The sequence below is a fragment of the Myotis lucifugus genome, unplaced genomic scaffold, assembly GCF_000147115.1.
Source record: "Myotis lucifugus unplaced genomic scaffold, Myoluc2.0 scaffold_0, whole genome shotgun sequence".
Lineage (NCBI taxonomy): Eukaryota > Metazoa > Chordata > Mammalia > Chiroptera > Vespertilionidae > Myotis > Myotis lucifugus.
Window position 1 is genome coordinate 37,878,820 of NW_005871048.1, and position 18,996 is coordinate 37,897,815.

Genomic DNA, 18,996 nt, shown 5'->3' on the forward strand with positions numbered 1-18,996 from the left:
ACAAAGTGAGCCAGCGCCCACATTAGGAAGCAGAGGGCCACACGCACACTAGCCGACCCTCATGCTCTTCCAGCCGTTAGTCCCCACGAGGGTGACAACTGCTCTCACTTCCGGAAGAATAAATTAGGTTTCCCTGTTTTTTTAAATTGGAATTTAAAAAGTGGAATCATATTCTCTGGCTTCTTCTGCTCCTCCCGTATGTCTGTGAGACTCAGCACGTGCTCACTTGCAGTTGTGGTTTCTCTTGTCCTCATTGCTGAGTACCATTCCATTATGTGGCTATACCACCACTTATTTATCCATCCACTTTTTAAAGCCCTCACCTGAGGATATGTTTTTATTGGTTTTTTAAAATATATATTTTATTGATTTTTTACAGAGAGGAAGGGAGAAGGAGAGGGATACAGAGTTAGAAACATCGATTCAGCTGCCTCTTGCACGCCCCCTACTGGGGATGTGCCCGCAACCCAGGTACATGCCCTTGACCGGAATCGAACCTGGGACCCTTGAGTCCGCAGGCTGATGCTCTATCTGCTGAGCCAAACCAGTTAGGGCTGTTTTTATTGATTTTTGAGAGAGAGAGGAGTGGGGAGAGAGAGAGAGAGAGAGAGAGAGAGAGAGAGAGAGAGAGAGAGAGAGATAGGTGAGAAACATCCACCGATTACACTGGGTATGTGCCCTGAACAGGAATGGAAACCACAGCCTTCTGGTGTATGGATGATGCTTCCACCAACTGAGCCACCCAGCCAGGGCCTATCCACCCAATTTTTAATGGGCATTTGAGTTTCTAGTTTGGGGATAATGCAAATAGTGTGAAACAGTTTTCATCCTAAGTCCTGGTTTTAAGAGGGAGTGTTAGATATTCAAGTTAATAATGAAAAGAAAGATTGCGGTGGCAAATAATAGAAACACATAAACATTCTCCAGATTCCTCTGCTCAGCCTGAAAATGGCTCCCGGGTTGGAAGCCATGAGAGGAGGGAGGGAAAAGGAAAGTGATCTACAGTCCTGCCTGCCACCACCTGCATCTCCAACGTAACACCTTGCCCATCCTGCTAGTTTGCCAAAATCAGTAGCTTTTCGAAGCACCTGCTGGGCATCCACATTGACCCACTTAGGGGGCTCTGTGATGGATTCATTGTTATTTGGCCAACAGATTACCGGAGGGGTGGGTGGTCAGCCAGTCCAAGGTCCAGTGTTCTGACCTTTGCTTCATGGGTCAGAGAAGACCTGGTCCCAGAGGATCAGAAAAAGTTTGCGCTGGAGGGACCTAAGGGTGCATGGAGTCCAGCTCCTCAGCTTGTAGCTGGCGAAGCCGAGAACCAGACAGCTGACGGGCTCGGGATCACACCTGGGGTCAGGGTTGAGCTGGATAATGACCGACTCTAGGTCCTAGAGCCAGCTGTTCCTTTTCGGGGGTTTTTGTTTGTTTGTTTGCTTTACCAGGCCACGTGCTGCTATCACATTACTGCTTCATGGTTATTTTGCAACATGATGCTGGTTGCTTTACTTTTCTGATTCCTTGCATTTGGGATAGTTTCTTTCTGGTTGAAATGTTACTAAACTCTTCCATGCCTTTGTCATTTTGGTTTGGTTTCCTATTGCACCCGCCAGTGTGCAATCAGTAATATTAATATGGTTAGGACAGGGGAGGCGGCATCCAGATGCTGCTGTCCCTTAGGAACCCGAGTTTTCAATAGTCAGACAAAGAATTAAGATGTGCAGCTATGAATATGTATATGTGCTCACAAAACATTAAATTCAAAGTACAAAACTATATTGAATGCAGCAGTTTTGTAATACATATTTTTATAGATATATAAAAATAAAAGATCTGGAAGGATATAAATGTTAATGTTTTATGAGGTTTATGGAATTCTGAGTGATTTTTATTTTCTTTTTTTAGAATTCTCTGAAGTTTTAACGTCAGGAAAAAAAACTGACAAAGGTAACAAAAAGAAAGTAATACTTTTAAAATGGCACTATCTAAGTCAGAGCCTGAGATGAACTTACAGTGACTCTGGGATACAATATTAGAGGCTAGATTGACAAAACAAACAAACAAACTTATTAAAACTATGAAGTGGGTGGAGCTCGGCTCTGGTGCCTCCTGTCGTATTATCATGCCTAAGCACTAGGTAGCACATTAAATATTGCCCATCTCATCTGATTTTCAGGTTAAATTTGTTATCAGTATTGCTTAGCAAATACCCATCTGCTGCTCAGTCTTCAGATAGTTTTGCCCAGATAAGTAGCAGAATGGTGACAAGATTCTCCCAAATATGAAGCCAGACTTTTCTGAAGCCCAGTCTGTAAGTATCCTGATCATAGGAAAGGTACCTAAGAAAGTTTATTTTTTTTTCTTTTCATTTTAACATTAAGAACTCACTGTTTGCCAAATACTAGGCCAGACATAAAGGTTAATGACATGAAGCGAACTCAAGGAGCTCACTGTCCAAAGAGGAGGACACAGGCAAGTAAACCCTTGGAGTCCAGAAGACTAAATGCTGGGAGAGATTCACATCAAGGATGCTGTGAGAACTCTGGGGGGCCGGTGGGGTGGGGGATGGGAGGACACACCCAGCGCAGACTTGTGGGAGAGCCAGAGGAAATTTCCAAAGGTGGTGCCTGACCTGGTTTGCTGTGGGAGAAGGAATCAGTTACAGCTCCTGCTCAGGTCTTTTGTTTTCTCCCTTTTATAGGCACCCACTCACCACCAAGTTTTTACGTTTTCTCCATATTGTTCTGCATACACGTAGTTTGGGGGCTTCTAAGACCTGCATAGTGTTTCATAGTGTGAGCCCCACATTTTACTCTCTGTTCCCACAGTGATGGTCACCTAGGTTACTTCTGACTCTCACGACCACCAGGAATGATGAACAAACATTCCTGTTTTCCTGTCTTTATAGTTTTGTGTGACCAATTCTCTAGGATTTATATTACTGAGAAGTAGGCCTCTGGGCCATGGGGCATGCATATCGCGAACTGCACTAAGTATAACCAGGTTGCTTCCCAGAACGCTGTACCGGTTTATACTCCTATTAAGAGGGCATCCAGCCTGCAGAGGGGGTAAGGATGTGTTGAGTGTACACCTGCTTCTTAAAGGCCCTGCCGTGGATGTGACACATACATTTCACTGGAGAGAGGTGGTAACTTTGGGCCATTTAACTGCAAGGAGTCTGGGAAATGTAGTCCTGGGCTGAGCAGCCGCTTCCCAACTACAAATCAGTTGTCATGGAAGGTGAGAATGGATTTTGATGGGAAAATGGTCTTGTAGGGCTTTGGCTTTAACTCTGAATAAGAGGAGCAGACATTGAGAGTCGGTTGCAGACATTATATTTTACCCCTAAATACTTCAGCATGCATCTCCTAAAATAAGGACTCTACATAACCACAGTGTCAGTATTAGAGCATTAACGCTAGCCCAAATATAATTTAATATCCTGTCATGCTCAAGTTTCCTAAATTGTTATGTAACTAATCTTGGAAATAATATTTAACAAATGATTTAAATAAATGCACATAGTGGTCCAAGTTGAATTCCATCTTTCCTGCCACTAACTTCATAGTCTCTCTCCAAGCTCAAAGGATCCTCCCTACACCCTCACTTGTTTTTAAATCCCCTCCCCCTGGAATGCTGGCCAAGAAGATGTAGTTTGTCAGCAGGACAGTAGGGGTCCTCACAAGCCCATTCTGCTATTTCCCAGAGCTGGTGATTCCCTGGCTCTGAAATGGGTGTCCAGGTGCTAGGGTAATTCCCACCGTGTCACACGTGCACCTGTGATTTCAGGGTGCACTCAGGACCCCGCAGCGTTAACGGTTTCCTTATGGGAAGTTATAAAAGCTTCAAAGCAAAATTTAATTTTCTTTCACTAAAAAGCCAGTTCAAGCCATGCATCACTTTTTCTGGTTAATTTTCCAAATTGTGCTGTGAAACCAAGTAAGCCAAAAGCTATAATTCATTGAGCTAACTACGTAAAGGCAAGTACAATCCATCAAAGATGGATTTACAAGTCAAATTGCCAGTAGGTAGCCATAATTCAAACATTACATGCAAACTTTTAAAATATCAAAGTACACAATGGACATGGTTAAAAAAAATAACCCACCAAGTTAGATTTTTAAGAAAAAACAATTGTTTTCTCTTTTCCATTTCTTCCTACTTGTCAGACACAATCACTTTTTAACAACATTTGGTCTTAGTGTTTCTAGATGTCACCACCATAAAGCTTCTATTTCTATTTTTTTATTCTTAATTTTAAAAGTATCTATTGACTTCTACCAATAAGATTAAAATTATATTTACTTACACTAAAATTTACCTTTCCCCTCCCTTGCCTCAATTTTGTTGATAGCTATATGATTGTTTTACATTATTGCAACTGGCTATTTTCATAAATCTAATTAATATGCTTTAATGTCCAAATGTTATTCCATCCGCTTTAGACACAATCCCCAGACTCCCCACAATGTAGAATGAGGATATCAGCATCTCCATCTTTCCTCCCCCTCCTTCCATCTCCAACCTCTGCAGATGTACCTTCGCCTTAAATGATCAAAGCTGACATTTCCCTCTGTTCTATAGTCATCAAGTTCTCCCTGTTGGGTAGGATCTAAAAGTTGAGGTTCAGTAAAGCATGATTATGTCATTATGACCATGTAAATATTGTTCACAGAAAAGCCTAGCTTCTTTGCTTTGAGCAATTACTGTTTTCTTCTCCTTAGACACAATGTCATATTCTGTAGCTGGGTGAGCTGAATAAATACAGCTATTTACAGTACTTTGGCCAGAAACATAGTTCTTGCTCAAAAAATGTTAGTTATTATTATAATTATTGTTCAAGTTGGAAATTAGTTTCAGTTCAATATCATCTGATGTGGTACATCAACATTGTTAAATTACTTTGATCATTTAGTTTTGTTTGTATTTAATTTATTTTTATATTTAGACAAGCATAAGGTATTTAAACTTACTTTTGTGAGAGGATCATTACAATAAAGATAATTCCAGTCAATATTTTAGGTCCATGCCTTCCTCAAGATTTTCTGGAAACCCTGGTCTCAATCTATGGCATGTGCTTTGTAGGAGAAGAGACTTTGTTATGCTTTTCCTTTAAAAATGTTTTAGCAAGGAATTAGCCATTGTGTGTGTGTGAGGGGAGGGGGGGAATGGGGGGGGGCCTGGAGGAGCAGGGAGAATGGGACCCTTGGTGGAAAACCAGAGTTTGCATTGACAGTGACTGGGGCTGACCCCTTTATACTGAGTGGGCACCCCTGGGATTCCGGGACTGAGCCAGAAAAGAGACCAGGGGAGGAAAGACAGACTTTCTCACTCCAATTAGTATGGGTCACCAGGTCATATTGATTTAAATATTAAACAGAGTGAAGTGGGACATAAATTATGCAGCCACTACATTTTCTGTTGATTTCTTCCCTTCCTTAGAAAGTTGAGCTGGAGAAAGGAAGGGAAGCTGAGTGGAGTCTTACCTGGGCGACCACAGCAGCAGCAGGGACCCTGCTCATGGTGCTGGCTGCCTGGGCTGGGTCCAGAGGCGTCTACGCAGACTCAGTCCCGCCCCGACCCAGCCCGGGAACCACGAGGGAATCCCACCCTGTTATTCTTGTTAGTCAGACCCTTCTAACCTTTAGTTAGCTCACCTGTAAACTATGAAGCAATGGAGGCCTGGCTCAGTGCTTGAGCTTTGACCTATGAACCAGGAGGTTATAGTTTGACTCCCAGTCAGGGCACATTCCCCGGGTTATAAAAAAAATATATTTTTTTAAAAAGGAGCAATTGGGACTGGCACCCACAGGGAGTTGATGGCGGGAGTGGAAAAGTATGTCACCTCTTTCGGAATGCAAACAATGCCGTGTCCAGAGAGGAGAGGAAACAGGGTTACAGAATGAGGAAATTCTTTGAATTGCCTGTAGGAAGACTCCTCTTTATGGGCGGAAGGTACAAGCCCCGTCGGATACTGGTCAAGGATGACAACTACCAGCTTCGGGAAACCCCACTGGGCTCTCTCAGACTGGAAAACCCCCAAACTGAGGATGACCTGCCGCCTCTCAGGTTGTAGCGGGGATGCTGGCTCATGTCTGCTTCCGCATGAGAATCCTGCTCCGCTGGAGCGGGAGGGCTGTGCCTTGGATAGTCAGTCACTCTTCTGTCTTATCACTTGTGTGGTGTTTGGGGTACTGCTCAGGTCTTAATACTGGAATTTTTAAAGCCCATGTTCCCCACAGCAGTTCTCCAACAAGAATCACCCCCCACAAACACCCAGTTTGGCTCCAGGCCAACTCTGAGAAGGGGCTTTGTATGTAGAATGAAAACTAAGTAAGTGAAGGAACATAAACCTCTCCCTCACCCCAGACCCAGGGTCTGGCTAGTTGCCAATGGTTGCAAATTCCACAGTCCAGAACCTTTCACCGTGAGTTTTGTTTCCTGTCATTTCACCTGGTGGTGGGGGTGATGGTGGGTGCAAGGTGTGCCTGCACCGAGGAGCTTTCAACAGCCGGAGTGTGCAGGCAGGCAGACCCGGGGTCTGTCCACCTCTCCTGAGAACATGACAGAGGGCTGCAAAGCTCAGACTGACACCCTGAACAATCCAAAAGTCCTTGCCAGCCCAGGGGCCAAGGTCAAACCACTGGCTCTCCAGGGAGGCCAGCTCGTTCAAATGCTAAGCAAATGTTCCCTGAAAGAAACTGACCCCAGGCGAGATTCTTTCCTAAGTTAGGCCATCTGCAAAGTGGTTTAGAGAAAGTCAAATGCACTGCCTTGAATGGATGACCTTCCAAACAACATGCAGTTTGTGGGGTAGAAATTCTGTTTAAAAACAAATCTTGGCCAAACTTTCTGTTTGCACCGTCTTGCTTTGGCCTGTGTCTGTCAGATGCGCAGCTTGAAACACTGTCCTTATCCTCCCGCAAATCAGGTGCAGAGTGACTAAGAACGCAGGCGAGCAGTTTCAATAACAGCTCAACAATAGCTGGATGTGGGTCTTTGTGGATGTCACAACGTAGATCTGAGCTTAGGTTCTTTGGATGCTTTGTCATTTGCTTTGCAGAGGAACTGACACCTAGAGAGTTTACCACCTCTGAAGTGTGTGTTACAGGAAACTAAACCCACAGACCCGGGTCTTAACCTGGTAGGAGTTTACAGTCTCAGCTATCAAAAGCTGCTATCCTCTGTCTCTCCTTCCTTCCCTCTCTCCCTTTCTTCCTTCCTCTCTGTGGAAGTCTTAGTGGAAGCAGGAAGAACTTTTTAAAAAGTTAACATTCTTTTAAAAATATATATATATATTATTGATTTTTTGCAGAGAGGAAGGGAGAGGGGTAGAGTAGAGAGTTAGAAACATCAATCAGCTGCCTCCTGCACACCCCCTACTGGGGATGTGCCTGCAACCAAGGTACATGCCCTTGACTGGAATCGAACCTGGGACGCTTGAGTCCGCAGGCTGACGCTCTATTCACTGAGCCAAACTGGTTAGGGCAAAAGTTAACATTCTTTAGTGTGTGGTTCTTGATCTGACTCTGAACCTGTTGCCTCTGAACTGGAGTGAGATGCCGCTGACTTCTAAGTCATTCTGACACCAGTCACTTCAGTCTAATCCTGGGCCTTTGCAGAGATCCCCAGGCAGATAACACTCTAATTTAGCACCACACACGTGTTCATACGTGCCCACTGCAAGGTCTCTGGTTCTATAAGGCAGAGCGATAGTCCTCTTATTAATGAGGTGCGCCCTCCCCAGCCCCCGCCCCAAATCAAATCACTCAGAAGTACTCTGAAAATATAAAAGCATGCAACTTAGGAATGGTTCTATTTGCTTGAATTTTTACTTTTCACTTTTTTAAAAAGTTGAAAGTGTAGTTTTAAAATATCATTTAAAAAAAAAGTCTTTGACAAAGCAATTCCGGGGGAGCTTCTGCTGTGAGTGGGAAGGAGGGTGAGCTGCTTTGACAGTGGCCCAGTTTTGTTTACAGGACAAATGTGGGAGAGGCGGTGCAACGCTAGACTGAGAGCCAGCAGGCCTGTCCCCGCTGTTAAGTGTAGCTCTGAGTTATCAAACCTCCCAGTAAAGGACTCTACCCAAAACAATGGCTGAGGTCAGTCCTCTCTCTGGTGCCAGGATTCTGGGAGAGGCTGAGCGGCTGCCATCTGGTGGAGACTCCTTCATATCACTACTGCTCTGGGCTGCGGCTGGAGAAGGCAGACCAGAGAGGAGGCGGGTGTGGTGGTGGTGCTCCCCTTTAGACACCCACGAAGCTGAAACCCAACCCAACACCGGCCCTCACCCTTCACCTTCTCTCTTTGCTCAAAATGAATGAAAATACTTGCCTATGTATTCATTCAACATAGCTCCTGTCTCTATCCCTGGGCTTGTGGGGCATCCAGATCTGGACATCCTGGGTCTTGTGCTTACTTAGAGCTATGAAGCTTGAAGACAAACATGACTGAAGCGGGATTCGGTCTTTGAAAGGTGGAACTGGAAGAAAGCTATGAAAGTAAAGCCTTTACATCCACATGATGCAACATCTGGAGCAAGAGAGGACATTTCGTCCTTTTCAAATCCAGGAAACGTCTTTCCCAGAAATTTCTAGGATCCCTCCCCTTGTAGATCATTGGCCCTAACCAGGGCACGCATCCATTCTTAAACAACCACTGGATCCAGGGGATTGGATGACGCTTACACTTGTCAGACCTGTTCCTGGCTCTGGGGGTCAGAAAGTTTTATCTGATGTTTCTTTTTCTATTGGGCACGAACAGTGCTAATAACATTATTTGTTGTATCTTGATGTCTGCCAAATGCTGTGTTTTACAGACATCTTTCCATTTAAATCCTTAAAGCAGTGTAGTGAGTGCAGGTGTTATGATCCCCATTTTATAAATTAGAAATCCAGTGCTCAATGACTAGTCAAGATGAAAGTGAAACTCAAAGTGTGGTCTCTGTGGTGTGAAGAATGTGTAGCCACTACCCAGTCTGCTGCACGCATGCACCTAGCACCTATACTGAGCCTCATAGCTCATTGGTTTTTCCCTGCTACTGGACTTTACCTCAATGACCCGCTTCTGTGGCCACCTGCCACCTTGTCATGTCCTCAAACAGCTCCACCTCTGAAACTTGGGACTCTTGCTTCCTTTGTTCACACCTTCAGGTATTTTTCGCTTTTTCCCCTGCTTTCCCATCAAGGCTCTTCTTGACCCTGTTTCCCTTGTCTCCTGCCCATCATCCTAACCTTTCAGCCGCTCCTGCTTCTTTTCCTTCTCCCACTTGCTTGGACCCCTTGGCAATGCTTCACTTATGTTCTCATTGGCCCCTCCATTTCCTCACGCTGGTCCTGTAGGCAGGACTCTGGCCTTGCTGATTCCTACCCAGGAATCCATCCTACCCCAGATTCCTGCACTGGAGTTTCTTTTTTTATTGATTTAAGAGAAAGAGGAAGGGAGAGGTATAGAGAGATAGAAACAGATGAGAGAGAAACATTGATTGGCTGCCTTCTGCACAACCCCTACTGGGGATTGAGCCTGTAACCCAGGCATACCCTGACCGGGAATCGAACCTGTGACCTCTTGGTTCATGGGTTGATGCTAACCACTGAGCCCTACCAGCTGGGCTGGAATTTCTTAATGCACTGAGAGAAAAGGCATCGTTACTGTTTTCAGCCCCAGCTTGGTTCTTGGGACTCTTTGTCTATGACCCCCAGTTGGGAGGCTCTCCACAAACCCCGCCCCTCTACTGTCCCTCCCAGCAGAGAGATGACACCTGGGTCCCTCCGGGTGAATTCACCACTGAGCCAATGCCCTTCTCCCACCCGAGTCTTACCAGGCAGGAGCCAGACTTGACTGAGGAGAGACCTGAGGACATGATGATGGGGTATTACCCACTTAGGAAGGTGGTGAACAGATTCCAAATGAGGGTGGAATTTCCAGGAGAAATGACAAAAGTAAAAACCGGAAGAGCAACTCCTACATTAGATCACTAACACCTGTGGCTGGGCTGGTGATGAAGGCTGAGGCCTGGAACTACAATGGGGCGCTGGGAGAGGTCACGACACCAGAACAGCCGAGGAGGAGGAGCTCAGGAAGGGGAGAGTAGTGGAGGCCAAAGAAACTCGGAAAGCACAGTGCGAATCCCAGGGCCCGGCTCGCCCGGCAGGTTCATTCAAGGGCGGGGCCCCCATACAGTCAGACCTCGACCTTGGGTCCACTCTGGATTTTCCTCCGTGTTTCTCTTTCCTCCTGACTTTCTCCCGCTTTCAGTGCCCCCTCCCTTCCCTGCTCTTCATTCTTTTTCTCTTCCCAAACCTGTTCAGACTCCACACTTGTCCCAAAGTCACCTCTTCAACACAAAGAACGGCCAACTTTCAAAGAAGAGGCAGAAATGGCTTCTGAGGAGCCGGATGACACCGAACCTTTCCAGCAAGCCCACAGGAACTCTCTTGGTTGTTTTGCCATCTTTTTTTTTTTTTTTTTAAAGCCAAGTTTATTTGTTCATTTCTTGCATCTGAAGTTCTCCTCCATGACATCCTTTGTCTGAGACTCTGTCATAGTTCGTAACCACCACACAGCTGCAACCAACCACTTTACGGGGTTTCCCGCCCTGTCGACTTTACAGAGGCCACCATTCCCCTAGTTTCTTGTCAACCTTAATTAGGGAGATTCGGGGTTCAGCACAAAGAGCCTCCCCCAACGTGATGGACAGAGGCTCATCACAGGTGGATGCAACTACACAAAGGTGGGCTTGGCGCTGGTCTGAGGCCTGGCAGCTTTGCGCATTCTGCGCGCTAGGCCCTGGTGAGGGAGGGCGGCCTGCAGCCCCTCTTGTAAAGCAGTGTTACGCCCATTACACCTCCAGCAGCAAGGCCTTCCTCGGCCATGGCGGTGGGTTATGGGTAGAGCCGCATCTTGAATGCACCCAAGCCTCGGCCTCCACTCAACTCCGCGGCGGCAGGGAAAGAGCTGTATTGCCATCTTTTCCTGTTCTGTTCACAGTTCCAACGAGCTCAATTCTCTGTCTATGCTCCTGCTCCCAGAAGACCCGAGCCCCGGGGGGAGAGGAAGGCAGCTGTAGGAGCAGGCACTCTGCTCACAACCACAGGTAAGAGGAAGAGACAGAAGCCCTCTAAGCACAGACACGGAGTTCAGAGGTTTCCAGAGGCTCCCAACCCTATTGTTGAAAGCAAACCATTCTACCATCTCCATAGCAGCTATAACAGAGAAGCTAAAATAACGAATGCTCTTTATGATGCTGCTTAACCATGAAGCAAGGATTAAGTTAGGTTCCGTGTACTGCGTTGAAAAATTTCGGGAGGGCTAAGGGGCGTTTTGGGATTAATAAAATGCCACAGACGCTGCCGTTGCCTGCTCACATTGCTTGGACTCACTGATCCATTCTCCTTTCTCTGGCTGACGTCCAACTGTCCATATCAGCACTGAGGGGTTTTCTGAAACCAGAGGCGGCCTTCCTGAATGCGGTCCCGCTCAGAGGTACAGGAGTGCCCGGAATTAAGACCCCCACCCGGGAGCAGCAGCCCACCGGGAACCCTCAGATGTTGGTGTAGGAACCCACCGGCTCCTTGCCACTGCAGGGGCGCCGTTCCCACCGCCCCCCCAGCGTTTCCACCTGGGGCAGCTCCGGTTTCCCTCTGCGGGAACCCGGTTAATAGTGCCCTTTGGTGGCTGAGGTCCCAGCCGGTATCATTTCCCTGTGCTTCCCAGATAAACTAGTTGTACTCACATCCTGTCTCAGAATCCGCCTCTGGAAAGTCTACACTAATGTAGCAACGTTAGCTTCAGTTATGGAAGCAGTCATATATCTGAAACAAGACTTTTTCTCCATTGTTGCACACAAATGAGGTGTTCAGGAAAAAACAAAATGCTTTTCCTACCACCCACCTTTTCCCTGGGCGGGGTCTCTCTCTCTCTCTCTCTCTCAGACATATAAATTATGTAAATATATAAATTTATGTATATAAATTTATTTAGTTATAGTTCTACATGAAATTTATATATAAAGATATTTATAAATGTAATTACATTTATATTTAAATATATAGAAATATAAATTCCCCTGCCCTCCTGCCTCCCTCTATCTCCCAGCAAGTCAGCTCACAGGTTACTTAGGGACAACCAGGCATTTTCCTTTGCATTCTCCCAGGCCCCAGAACTGAACCGTCTTAAAAACAGCCAGGTCCGCATAATCGGGCTTTTCTCCTCTTGGCTGTTTAGATCTTGGTTTTCGGGTGTCTGCTGGATGCTGGTTTTCAGGTGTCCCCTATGGTTCTGGTGGCTGAGCTGCCGGCTCCCCGTCCTCTTGGGGAACTTGGGCCACAGGAGGCTGCGTGGGTGGTGTTTGTATTCATTCCTCTCGGCACTGCAGAAGCCTCTATGGGTCCGCCTGTCCTGTCTTGGGACACGTGGCTGAGTGAAAACCATCATCCCTGTCCCTGACAGAGGCTCGGCATCTGCCGTGCTGTGAACACCTTCTCCCTCTCAGGGTGGCAGCCACAGCTCCCAGCAGAGCAGCTGTCTCCATGGGTCTCTCCAGCCTGCCTGGTTGTTAAGAATCACCTGGTGCACTCCGGAGTCAGCGCCTCCAGGGAGGGGCCGGGATCTGTTTCACAAGCTCCCAGGGGACTCCCCTGAGCTGGCTCACCAGAGGAAGGATGAAAGGAGGAAGAGGCCGAGGGATCTTACAGCAGACAGAACTCCGCTGGTCAGGTGTGCTCCCTCCTGCGGATAGTCCTCATCCAGAAGGAATGGGAGGGAAGTCCTTGCTGGCATGGGGCCTGCCAGGGCCTCTGATGGTTCTGAGGACCCAAGGAAGCTCTAGTCCAAATGAGATTTGTTTAATGTGTCCTTCATAGCCCAGGCTGACCTCAGATGTGGCACTTCTTACGCTTGCTGTAGCACAGGATCCCAGCTGATTAGGGAGGAGACAGGAGAGAGAGAGAGCCGGGGTCTCAGAGACCTGAGAGGATAGGGTTGAAAAAAATGTTCTTCAATAGGAATGCCTTGATTTGTTTTTTAGTTATAGGTAATTTATTTTGAAATTTCTGAAATGTTAAAAGGGTGTGAGGTTTTAATGTTTCTGAAAATGGGATATAAGTGTAAAATGTTTGTGGGTTGACTGGGAAAAACTGAGAACTACTGGTCAGAGGGGCTGGGGCAGCTCTGGAAGAGCAAGGAGCCCCTGAAGCTCACCAGCCCTGGCCCTGCCTCAGGCTCCACCTCCAGCCCGTCTCCCCTCGCCAGTTCACTCAGCGTAATATGTCTGAGATCCACCCAAGTCGTTCCTTTTAATTTGTTTGTTCCTTTTTATTGCCAGGTAGTCGTCTATTGTATGGATACCTCACAGTTTGTTTATCCACTTATCTTTTGATAGACCTTCGGGTTGTTTCCATTATTAAGGCTGTTAGGAATACAAGCGATAATAAATGTTCTTTAGTAAGTCTTTGTGTGGAAGACCAGTAGGAGTAGAATGGCAAGGTCATAAGGTAAGTGTACGCTTAACTTGATAAGAATAAACTGCCAAACTATTTTCCAGAGAAGCTGCGTCACTTTACATATACCTGCTGCCAGCAGCGTAGGAAAGTCCCAGTTGCTTCACATCCTTGTCCGGCATCCTCCCATCTGGAAATCTCTCTGACTTCCTCTGGAGCCCAGAGGGCCACCAGCGAGGGGTTCTAAACTCTGCCTCTGGGCACCGGTGGCCAATAAAAGGGAAAGGACAGAGTGGAGAAGAAACAAAATGATCAGCATGACCGTACACAGATGATGCTGGAGAAAGTCTCTTTGCATCTAAGAACATGGAGCATGCTGGTCGCCCCAATCTGATGTCGACCGACAGCAGTTTACAAAGGAAATACCTGTTCCATCAAGTGCTAGCACAGGTCCAAATCCCACCTCCAAACCTACACAACAGTTTTCAACCTGTAAGTTCATCTCTAGCCTCATCACACTATGACCTGATTTCTCCGTGTCAAATTCCAACCTCTCACCTCCTTCTGAGGGTTCTTAGTTACTCTAGTTACTTCATACCAATCAGTAGGAGTACATGTGGTTGGGTTAAGAAATGTTAAATGTTGAAATAATTCCACAGGCATATGAAAGCATTTGAAAATTCTATTTAAAAAGGTTATTTTTAAAAAATCTGGATGAGGCTACTGATAGCATCTGAGGCAGTGTTATCTTAAGAAACAAAGTTTATCCATTAAAATAAGGAAAATAGCAATAGAAAGTAAGTTAAATCGGAAGCAGAAACTAACATTACCCCTGACATTTGTTTCATAAGCCTTTCTTTAGGGTCATTTTGGGAGCATGACTATTTTTATTTTAAAAAATCCCAAGATTTGAATCAGTACTGAAACACTAAATCTCTCTTTCTCTTTAAAAAAAAAGATTTTAAGATTTGATTTTTAGAGAGAGAGAAAGGGAGAGGGAGAGAGAGAAACAATGATCCGCTACCTCCTGCATGCCCCCCACCTGGGCACGTGCCCTGACAGGAAATCAACCTGGCAACCTTTCAAGGCACAGGAAATGCCCAACCAACCAAGCGGCACCGGCCAGGGCTGAAACACTAAATCTCAAAAAGACATGTTGACACAGAAGGGTGAAAACTGGACTGGATCAAACGACTTTCCCCAAGTGGCTTGTAAGTACATCAGCACCCTTGTCAGAGGAAATCAGATATTTAAGAGCAAATATTTTTTTTAAGTTAAGAAAATGTGTTTATTTTAGAGAGAGGATGAGAGAGAAACATCAATTGTTGTTCCACATATTTGTACATTCACTGGTTGATTCTCATATGTGCCCTGACCAGGGATCAAACCTGCAACCTTGGCATAATGGGATGATGCTCTAACTAACAGCTACCCGGACAGGGTCTAAGTCTATTTTTTAAAATATTTTTTAACTGATTTTTTTTCTTTTAGACAGAGAGGGAAGGGAAGGAGAGAGAGATATATAGAAACATCAATGATGAGAGAGGAACATCATCAATCAGCTGCCTCCTGCATGCCCCCTACTGGGGATCGAGCCCACAACTGGGCAGGAGTCCTGACCAGGAATCAAACTGGCAACGTTTTGGTGTATACAATATGATGCCCAACCAACCGAGCCACACCGGCATGGCTAGGAGCAAATCTTTAATTAAAATGCCTCTCTTCTTTGGCTGGAGGCCTCATCACGTTTATTCAAATATTGCCCTCGGGTCAGTTCTCATCTTTCCCTCTTTTCACATATGACAGTGTTAAGGCATGTGCTGCCTGACCTGATCTAGGACCCAGGTCTTGAGATGTTCTTAAAAATCCTTCCGTTGATATTAAAAACTAAACAACTGCAAGAGCTTCAGAAATCACGGCTGTGTGTTAAACAAGTGCAATGCTTGGATGCTAAGGCATTCCTTTAAGGATCATTATTATAACGTTTACAGACATTATGTTCAGTAGAGTTCAGTGATGGCCTCGATTGTTCTTCACTCCCTGTAGCCACGCCTTTGCCAGGTGACTTCAAAATTCCTTTCACTAAAGAGGCAGTGTCTACTTCTCCATCCCCTTGAATCTGGGATGGCCTTGGGTCTTGCTTTGGCCAATGGGATGTGACTATAGTGAGGATGTGCCACTTCTAATCCTAGACCTCAGGACGTCCTGCTTGTTTTCCCTCCCCTCTTGCTCCTCTGCCATTGCCCGGAGAATGTGCCAGGGTTAGCGTGTTGAAGATGAGAGACCTACAGAGCACAGCCAAGTGGAGGCCTTCCTAAATCAGTGATGAGCTTCCCAGATACGCCAGCAAAACCTCAGAGCACAAGCAACAGTGCTCATTATTACATGCCTCTGGGCTTTGTGTGGTTTGTTGTTTAGCAATACCTGACCGATATCTCTATGTCAACTGAAGTTTTTAAAAGTCAAACATACAACTTAAAAACAGAAGCCACTCATTCTAGCACCAGGCAGACTGGACTTCCACCCCCTGCATGTTCCTGTGGTCATGGTTTTTCAGCTAAACCCAGAGACGAGACTATATCCACGTGTGCTTTCTGGTAACCAGGCACTGCTGCTATCTGCCAGGCACTATCTCTACAAACTGGAGTGGAGTTGCCACTGTAAACCCCCAGCCTCTTTGGTAATGGTTTTATGTATGAGATTAGAACCTTTTAAGCTACCTTTCCCCCTAGAAAAGAACCGAAGAGGGGAGAAAGTATAGAGCAAAGTATATACCACCTAAAACAAACTTTGAATAAGCACCTATATTACTGCTACATTAAAATTGCCCCAATTTTATCAAAATTTTAAAAATTGTCTCAGAAGATGACTTTAAAGATAGGAAAGATGAATTTTCTCAGTGCTTAGACCTCCAACCTGGCGAGGGCTATATTTTGCCTCAGGGCTATATTTTAGGGCCCTCCTACACCAAATTGTGACCCAAGGAATCGCTATGTCAACATCGTCTGGGAATTTGTTAGACATGCAGACCCCACCCCAGACACTGCTACTGTTAGTCTGCAGATGAACAAGATCCCCAGATAATACGAATGCATGTTACATTTGAGAAGCACTCTCCTGAAGCAGTGGTAGGTATCTACTCTGGCTTACACATCGCTGGAGGAGCTTGTAAACAACACCCCCAGGCTCTGCCCCCAAAGACTCCGATTCCTATTGGTCAGAAGGACTGGGCACTGGAATTGTTTAGAAGCTCTACGTGCAGCCAGGCATGAGCAGTGACTTACAAAGCTTCTAAAACTTGCAACGAGGCAGAGTTGATAAAACTCTAAAATCGAGGTCTTCAAATTCCATGCTTCTTAACTATTGTATAATTAAATGAAAAAAACTAGTTAGCTCCTGGAGGACAGGGATCTATTTTAAAAAAATGTTTGTTTGTCTTGACATCATGTTGGTCAGTTTCAAGAGCAGCTAAGTACCTCGGGATAAGAAAACACAACGCAAAAACGCAAAAACGATTGAGAACCTGCCCTTACATGCATCTTCTTATTGGTAACCCCACCTCGGGTCATGTTCTCATTCCCCTGGGTGGGTCACAGAGCAGCACACTAACGTGCCCAATTTTGTGGTTATTAAGAGGGACAAAACGGCCAACAGGCCCTGCCACCGCCCGGTGTCTCCAGCTACTATAAATGCAGCTTTCAAAGCTCATCTCCTTGGGGCTTATGAGTCATTTCCTGAAGTGATGAACACACAGAGCTGGGTAGAAAAGTACTGTGCTATCTGAATTCTAAGATGTTGCTGACTCTGACCTCTGGTTTTCTCTGTCTTTAGAAGAGCAGCAGGCAGTCACCACAGTCCTCAGGGCAAGAAGCGTGGAGCCTGATGCTCACCTTATATGATGCACATGGTGGTGCACAGCAGCTGGATGGAGACCAGGCCTCACACACAGCTTTCCAACCTCGGGCCACACCAGCCACACAGGCCCCATTGCCTTGAATCAGTTTCTGTTGCTGCAAGTTACTGACCCCTCAGCTGTGGGGCTGACAGAACCCAATGTGGGGGCCTGCAGCAGTGAGCCAACTGGCCACCCCTTCTGTGCTTTATAATTGTGACCAGTTTCCATGTCTTCTTGAAAGTGATGTCATCAGGAAATCTCACATAAGAGCAGGGTTCTAAAACATTTTTAGCTCAGGTCACCTTAATATTAAAAATAATTTAAAACCCCCAAACGTTTTCATGTGTGTAGATTATATCGAGGGGCTGTACCAGCTCATGAGAATTAAAGGAATTTTCAGGCCAACTGTTAAACCACTGGAAGCTTAAAATTGGCACTAGAGAGAGTATATATACATCATGGAAACTGGCAAATGCTAAAAATTAGGGGCTTTTTTTGGAGATCAGATTTAACAGCAAACCACTGATTATATCTACCAATAGTTACCACATTAAAATAAAGAACTTGGGAAAAGATTTCTTTTACTTAAAAATAACAATAAACCCATTACATGTTAACAAAAATATTTTCTGCAAAAGTATTTTCTGCAAAAGTATTTTCTCCCCCAAGCAATAATTTAATGAGAAGAGCTGCTCTGTTTTATATTTCTGCAAATCTCTTTAATGGCTAGCTGAATAGGAGACAGTCTGATTTTTATACCCGCTTCATTATTCAATCTGTCACACTATCAGGTATCTTGTAGCCTCTGGAAAACTCAACAGTATACTCGCAAGAGAATCAGACCAAAAAAGGACAGATAATGTCTCAGTGTTTTAATGTAGTTTTGACCTTGTATGTGTCCTGAAAGGGTCTCCAGGACTCCAAACACCATTGCATTGGAACACTGCTCCACGCAGCTCAGACTGCAGCTTACTTAACTGCAACTCCTTCATAAAACACAATTAGGTTGATTCCTAGGCCCCATAATTTTGAAAGGAACAGCCACACAGCTATGCCAATCTGCCAGGAACTTACTGTTGGTGACTGTGTTCTCCCTTCATTTTTACTCTGACATCTAGGTGGAGATAAGCTACTAGTGGAGGGTGCAGGCCTCAGAAAATTAAAAAGCTTGGTCACACACACTGCTTAACTTTTTCCACTTGTTTCTGGAACTCAGACTTCCTGAAGGACATGCCAACATTTTTCTTAATTTCTTAAATTCAGAAGTATAACCTAAAATTTTCCACTTTATATAGTCAACAACCAAATATTCCATTTCCTTAAAAGTCCTATTTTTGACTTGGTGGGAAAAACAAAACATTTTTGTGTTAACAAAATCCAAGTGTGTTTTTTTGAATTCAAACATATTTTGAAAACTAACAACAGAAGAGTTTAAAGGTCCCTTTCTGCTTAGAGTGGGGATTCTGTTTCAGTGAAGCTGGGCGACTTCCTTCAATATATCTACTCCTGAAGCATGTGTGGGGCCCAGGCCCCAGAAACCTACGAGTGTGTGTTAACTTAAAATTTCTGTGTTCCCAGAACTCTTATTTAGTTGAAATAATTTTCTTGTTGACTATGATGAATCTAGAAATACATTATCAGAAGTTTTATTGATTTTCAACT

The 18,996-nt window shown here is 45.2% G+C and overlaps 1 pseudogene; it reads right to left on the reverse strand.

Annotated features, from left to right (window-relative positions):
- Nucleotides 1-10,488: 10,488 nt before the first annotated feature.
- On the reverse strand, nt 10,489-10,899 carry LOC102433088 (annotated as a pseudogene).
- Nucleotides 10,900-18,996: the final 8,097 nt, after the last annotated feature.